Raw genomic sequence first — 7,943 nt, forward strand, 5'->3', positions numbered from 1 at the left:
TACTTTGCTTTCTCCTTTTCTTTAATAACAAATGCTCCCGAACTCCGATTTGAATGAAACCAATTTTGTTTGGAAGATAACAACAAATGCTATCCAATAGAAAGTGAAAACACAAGAATCTGTAGGAGGGGATTTTATCATGAATATAAAAGGTAGAACCTTATATCATGAATAACCGGTAAAATCACCCAACCTCGAAAACGCAATAGAAGATGCATGCGGATTCCGTTTTCGATGAACTTGGGTTTGTTGTAAAGCTAGAAACAAGCTCAAGAACCTTACACAGAGAAACACCAAGAAGCAATAGGGATATGCAAAGTATGCAAAGGATTGAGCTCCCTAAGACGATGTGATCAAGTTACCCAACCGAAAGCCCCTCTTGATAGTGCGGCTATCTATCCTATAATCCGGTCTCCCATCAACCACCTTGTGACCGGTAAAAGGAAAATCTAGCAAGGTCATACCTTTGCCTTGCGCATCCCGCTTGATCTTGATGATAACTCTTCAAGCTCCACTCAAGCCGGAATGCCACAGTTGATCATCGTTACTTCGTGAAGACTCACAAATGATGCCACATACACTATGATGGGAAAGCTTCATTGATGTACATCTTCACATGTCCATTATCATCAAATGGACGGCAAGCTTCAAGCATATGATCCTCTCAAGATGCTCAACTTGAAATTGCCCAACTCAACCTAGATGACGATCACCACTTATCGTCATCCTCTCATGGGCATACCAAGTGACTTCACGTGGCACATTCTTCATGCTTCATGTGTTGACCAAACCTGAATCTATTATTCACTCTTTGTATTGGTCAACCTTGTATCTTCTCATGCTCTAGCATCCTATCTTGATCGATGGTCTTGATGCCAATACACAAGGTGTATCTTTATCTTCATGGCATCCATACTTGAATCCAACACATGTAATACAAGTCGATCCTATGGAGTATTCCTTCATATAAACTCAATGAAAACATTAATCCATAGAAGTTGTCATTAATTATCAAAACCACACATAGGGGCAATGTACCCTTACACTTATGTTCCTGATGTTTTGGTATTCTGAAATATATTTGGTATAGAGGCTTAGAGCATATACATCTAATAATTACCTTGTTTTTTCTAGAATTTGCGATTGTTAACCTAAAATTCTAGAGTGTTTGGCATGTCTACCTTTTGGTAGTTTGTTCTTCTCTATTAAAGAGGAGCATGCTTATCAATATGAAAATATCAAATAATAGTTACTTTGTTTCATGTTCTTATTTAATAGAAAATTATTGGCTTCATCAATAACTAGATCACATGAATATTAATTAACAAAACGTGTACAATTCATTCTTTTTGGTAATGCTTGAGCCCGAGCTTCTCCTGTTCATATCCACCATCTCCAAGCAATTGATGTGCAATCCCACCATTGATCTTCACCAGGTGTTGACAACTTCCCTTGAGTTTGATTCTGCATGAATGAATAATTTTCCTTCGTCCGCAATCACAATCAAGGTGAGTGTAGAATAACACTACATAAACCAACGAAAGAAGTTGAGACTACTTTGGGGGAGGAAAAGATATGCTCATAATTCCAATCAGGCTACGCCTACGTAGTCAAACTACCTGGTGGTGGTGAGGTGCCCTATGCCCCTATACACCTAGACCAGGGGAGTACATCAAATGTAACATGGGTGAGGATAGTACTCGTTTGCTTGATAACTACTTTAATTCTTGGTTAACCAACAAAATCATGACTTTTTTTGTTTGAGTGCTGCCGGCTTCCCCTATTTTATTTATTGTCTGAAGGCTTTCTTAGCTAGGCCTTTTTAAGTGAGGAAAAATACATGCATAACAATTGCAATCACAAAGGGATGAAAAAAAACACAATTACACAAAAAATAAAAATGTACATATATATGTTGTTACACATCCATGTGAAATTATACGTCTTCGAGCAAAAATATGCATTTATTTTTCTGATGCACTACACGTGCATTTGAAGATATGTTAAAATTACACACACATATGCACTTGTGAACATATGTGCAATTTCTTAATTCTCGGGAAATCGAAGTCATCGACCTTTATGTGGATCAACGATGGCATCCACGTTCATCTGGATTGAATTTTTCCTCCATTTTTCTCTTATATTATATTAGAATTTAATTTTCCATGCGCAATTAGAAGCCAAATAACAATCTAAAAATCAAACAACCACATGCCCAATCACAAGTTAAAATGGAAAAAAATCAAAATAAAATAGAGATTACATATAAAGTTTAAGATGGTACATATATATATGCAGTGGAAAAACGGTCAAGCTTTCTTCCATCCTTCCTAGCTCATCGAGCTTGCACCCGTCTCGCGCATTAATGTGCGATTACACATATGGAATTGCATATCAAAAATCTATAGGTGCAATTACACATTGTGGTTTTTCGGTTACATACATATATATGCAATTGCACGTCCACATGTGCACATAAAGTTATTGTTATATTGTGATCCAAATTCATATACTAAAGGGATGCTAACTTCTGACGAGCGGAGCGAGGCCCGTCGCCGGAGGCTTGGGCCGAAACGTACCGGAGCCTGAAGTTAGCCCATAACGCCGTGCCCTTGTTGATCGCCAAAACCCACCGGCGGGCAGCGGCCTGTCAACACGGTAGAGCCGGGAAGAGCCTAGAGCTGCGGCTGGCTGAGACCCCTCCGAGCGACGGCCCGCAATGCTCTTCTGGTCACACGCGGCGATGCGAAGTGCAAGGGCGTGCCACCTGACCTATACCTGGTCAGGAAGGTGATGGGGATGCCTCGCTTATGTTCCTGCATGGCATACACGTAAACATTAAATACGAGCCTCGATCGGCTCTCAGGTTATCCTGTGAATCGGCTCAAAGAGCCGATCCACCCATGATCCGTACGGGGTGCACGAATACTTGGTGATCCTGCTTGATCAAGATGAAGCTAATGAGATCTACGACGATTTAGGGTTTTCACCGCATAATCGGATCATCCTACTCCAGGTTGGGCCTCGCGGCCACGCACGGTGCTCATAAGCCGATCCTAAACAAGGCCAAAGAACCAACAATGATGTTGATCCGCGGAACATCCTGTTTAGGACTTGCGAACGCCACCCTACGTGCCACTGGATCCTCCCCCCCTTTGTAAGGCCTAACTATTGCAGATATTAAACTAATCCTTGCATAACAAGGAGCAATCGTAACGGATCAGATCTACTAGATGATGAACAAGCAGGGTGCCGCCCCCACGCCTGAGATAGGCGTGAGGGCGGCTAGACATGCAAGGGTTGCACTACGTAAGCATGTTTATACGAAGAGCTATGCTAACCCTAACACATCTATGATAACTACGTTGCGCGCCATCAAAGACGCTTCAGTACGCGCAACGCATGAACAACGTGGGGCTTGTGCTGCCTAGATCGCAAGATGCGATCTAGGCAGCATGTCGCTTACCTGATTGAAACCCTCGAGACGAAGGAGTTGGCGGTGCGCCGAGATTGGTTTGTTTTGGGGTGAACGTTGTGTTGTTGTTTATTCCATAAACCCTAGATACATATTTATAGTCCAGCGGACTTTCTAACGTGGGAATATCCCACCGTGTGCGATACAAACTCTAAATCTTGATCTAAGATATAACCTACTATAATTAAAGATACACGGGCAAACTAGCCCAAATTCTCCGTGCAAGGCCGCTTCAGAGATCTTCCACGTGTAGTCTTCTAAGCCCATCTCTCTTACGGCCCACCTCTGGATTTGTCCAAAATCTGGTGATAACACATGCCCCCCTGGTTTTGGAAATAATTTTTCCAAAATCATTAAGCGTTCCTCCGTCGGGTCATGTCGTGGCAGAGCAAAGCTGTTGCAGTATCCGTTATCATTATGCCCTGTCTTCTCAGCTTCTCTGCAAAATTCGATAGCTCTGGCGTCATCTCCTTGGAAAGCAATGTGTGACAGTAAATTTCCACCAGGCTCCTCATTATTTAACTGTGCCGATCGAATAGCTTTCTTCATCCCCTTCCTCTGTTCCAGCCATCGGCACCCAAAAAACCCTCTTCTCCCTCAGCAATGTCTTCCTCTTCCTCCTCCTTCTCAAACCTCTTCCCCCCATTCTCGCCGAAGAAGAACGAGGACAAACCTTCTTCCGAAGTGGACCCCCTCCCCTCCGATGATGAGAAGAAAGAAGGAGAAGTAGCGAAGGCCAAGACCTTCCCCTCCGCCAAGCTCCCGCTGAAGAAGCGCTCCCGTATGTGGGCGGACAGCGAGGATGAAGATGACGACGAAGAAGAAGAAGAGGAGGAGGAAGATGAATCTTCCTCTTCCGCCGGGTACCCGCCAACCAAGCGCTTCCGCTCCTGGGCGGACAGCGAGGACGATGATGATGACGAGGAGGAAGAGGCTCCGGCCATGGGCTGGGGTAGCAGCGACGAGGAGCTCCCCGGGAGCAGCGCCGACGACATCGACGGCGGTGACGACGAGGACAGCGACGACTAGTAGAATAGGACTAGTAGTAGCAGTGCGCTAGGCACTAGATCCCTCTTTTGAGAGCCATCGGCTCTTTCTTGTAAAGCCGCTCCTCTGAATTAATGAAATTGTTCTTTTGATTCATCCTTCAATTGCCCCAATTTCATTCCTTCCGCCTGTCATATCAAGACCGATAGCAATGTATCGATTTTTTTCTTCTTTTGGACGCCCATGAAGCTGGATTCTTATGTCGATTAGCTCGTAGGCCGAGAACTTCTCAATTCCAGGCTGCGATTTGGTATCTGACCATATTTTCTTCGCAATCCCTTAGCCGATGACCACTCATCGGCTATTTTGAGAATCCAATCCCTTTGCAGCGACAGGACAATCCAAAATCTGTAAAAGCCGGCGGCCTCCCTTCCTGATTCCTCTCCATAGCTTCAGCAATCTTCCTTCGCGACCAGAACTGCTTCCAGAGAGGATCACGACGCAGGATCAACCGATGCAACTCCAATTGGTTTCTAAAGAACCAAATCTTCATGTAGTCCGTTGCCCCCCGAGTCTTCATCAAGGCGAGGACAATCGTGAGCCAACCACATGTGTCACCATCAGCCTCCGAATCGTAACGCAGAAACAGCCGATTCCACCAAAATCGGCTCTCTGAAGAACTTCCAGGGCGAGCTGCCCCCCGAGCTTTCATCAAGGCAAGAATACCGGCGAGGATGCATAAGTCGTTGATCAGCTTTCTTTCTACTGATCATCGACGTTGATGTAAACCCTTGAGCACATAGCCAGTAGGTCTTGGTCCTGTGCAACTGTACTAAAGTCGATGGCTGCGCATCGGCTTTGCTTCTGAAATTTTTTTTTTATTTGGCCGATTTTTCCTTAACCGGCCCCCAATGTTCCACTGCACGCATGTCTGCACATGTTTATCTGCATATGTTTATCTGACTATATGCCCCCCGAGCCGAATCTGCTGAATGACTGCAGATATCGGCTTTCTTGGTTAGTCAGGGCACTGTACTTGCACGTCGGCTTCGCAAAGACTTATGCTGACTTTCATCTGCCGACGTGGCCACTGCCCAGTAGATCGTTGTCGACCACAAACAGAATAAGTGCAGAAGATAATTTTGGCCGATTGCTGGAATCGGCCTCCACCTTGCTCGTTCGATGAAGGTTTTGTAATGTCCCTCCATAAACTTTTGGGGCCGATCACAAGGATCAGCCTCGCACGGTTTGCTCATTGGTTTAATCTTGCTACTCGGTTAGGCTGGATAAAACCAACCCAACCTCTGACTTGACGCGCCTGCTGTCGTCCACCTTAAGTGCATCGTATAATCGTGGAACACTTAGCTCCGTCGGCAAGACAAGCACCATGTTTGTGCCAGCCGATGTTTCATCATCGGCTTTCTTTTGCTTGGGACGCCACTCCATTCTTCGTGGACGACCCTCTTCATCCAGGGCTCGCTGAACCTTTGCGGCCAGATCAGGCCGTGCCTTCCTTAGCGTATGCAGGTATAACCTTTCGGCTTCCTCCAGGCCGCGCAAACGTTGAACCCTGCGCTTTTGTGAACGGCTGAGTCCGTCAGGGCACCACCTCGGACGGTGGCACCTGTCTTCTTCTTCTTCTAGTCCTTCGTCTTCGGAATCCTCAAGATCTGCCCAACGAAGTGACTCAGCACGTTTGCTTGGTGGTGGGAGAGGCCCTAAGCGCTCAAACACAGACACGTTGGCTGCCTCCTTCTTCTTCTTGTTGCATTCTGGGCAATTGCCGATTGTGGGCAATCGGCTCATTCCTGAATCCCAGCGGTTGTACGAAGAAAGGGCAGTCCGGTGTCTGGCGTTGTCATCTTGCTCCCTTGATGTGTCCGTGGCACGGCGCTCGTGCTCCTCCTCATAGCGATCCTGCCGACGATGTCTTCTGGCTTCTCTAGCCAGACGATCTCCTTCATCATCATAGTTGGACCGTCGGCGTTGGTCATACTGTCTCACATATTTGTTGAGGAGGTGATCAGAGAGAGGTCGTTGATATCTTATGTTCTTCACTTCTCCCTCTGTAACGTAGCGCTTGCCATCATGATGGAGCCGATCGCGTGGAGCGGCCTCCTCTGTATCCTTGCTATGAGAGCAGCTGCCCTCATCTCCATCTTTGCCAGAGTGGTTCCTAGGTCCTACCATGTTGATGCTGAACGTGGGACCTGGCTGGCAGCCCTCGGGGTAGATGACTTCTACCATGTTAACGGCGGGGAAGGGCTGGGTGTCTACCTTCATGGCGTACTGGTTGAAAATTAAACGCCCCTTCTCTATCGCCGCTTGGATGTGCTGACGCCACACCCTGCAGTCGTTGGTGGCATGTGAAAGCGAGTTGTGGAATTTGCAGTACGGCTTTCCGTTTAGCTCTTGCGCCGTGGGGAACTTGAGACCTTCAGGAATCGTCAACTGTTTCTCCTTGAGCAGGAGGTCGAAGATTTGTTCAGTCTTGGTCACGTCAAAATCAAATCCCCTGGGCGGCCCTGGTGGCTTTACCCATTTGCAGGACACAGGGGTTCCTCCCCGAGTCCATTCAGCCACTGCTACTTCTTGGTCTCCCGCAGGCACTTCACCTTCCTCTGTATCGACCATGACTACTGCACGCTTGAACTTGTCTTGGTACAGGTCTGGGTGGCGCTGTTCATATGCTGATAGTTTCTGAACCATGTGCGCCAGCGAGGGATAATCTGCTTGGGAGGCCATGTCCTTGAGCTGTGTTGCAAGGCCAGCTACTGCCAACTCGACTGCTTCCTTTTCAGTTATACGAACCGAATAACATCGGTTCCTAAGATTCCTGAAGCGCTGGATGTACTCTGTCACCGTTTCTCCGCGCTTCTGACGTAATTGTGCTAGATCGGCAATGCTAGACTCGGAAGCTTCTGAATGATATTGCATATGGAACTGTTCTTCCAATTGCTTCCAAGACTGGATGGAGTTTGCTGGCAAAGAGGTATACCATCCAAAAGCCGATCCTGTGAGGGACTGTGAAAAGAGCCTCACACGTAGCTGATCCGACACTGAAGCCGGTCCTAGTTGCGCCAAATATCGGCCGATGTGCTCGATGGAGCTGGAGCCATCTGATCCACTGAATTTGGAGAAGTCAGGGAGCCGATATTTAGGTGGCAGCGGGATCATCTCGTACTCGTCGGGGTACGGCTTAGAATAGCCGATTGCCCTCCTTTTCGGCATAATGCCGAACTGGTCTCTCAGTATGGTACTGATCTGATCCGCCGTGTCGGGCTGCAGGAGATGCACTAAGAAGATTCGCCGGTGTGGCGTACTTAGCCATCCATGTTTGATTTTACAGCTCTGAGCCAACCGCAGGAGCTGGGCTCGGAGTTTCGTCGGGGTGGCGTACTTAGTTAGCCACGTACGCTTCTCAAGCTCGTCGCTGACGTCCCTCCTGTCTGCGCCGGAGTCCCTGACGTTGTGGCCT

The sequence above is a fragment of the Lolium perenne genome, chromosome 5 (genome assembly GCF_019359855.2).
Source record: "Lolium perenne isolate Kyuss_39 chromosome 5, Kyuss_2.0, whole genome shotgun sequence".
Taxonomy (NCBI): Eukaryota; Viridiplantae; Streptophyta; class Magnoliopsida; order Poales; family Poaceae; genus Lolium; species Lolium perenne.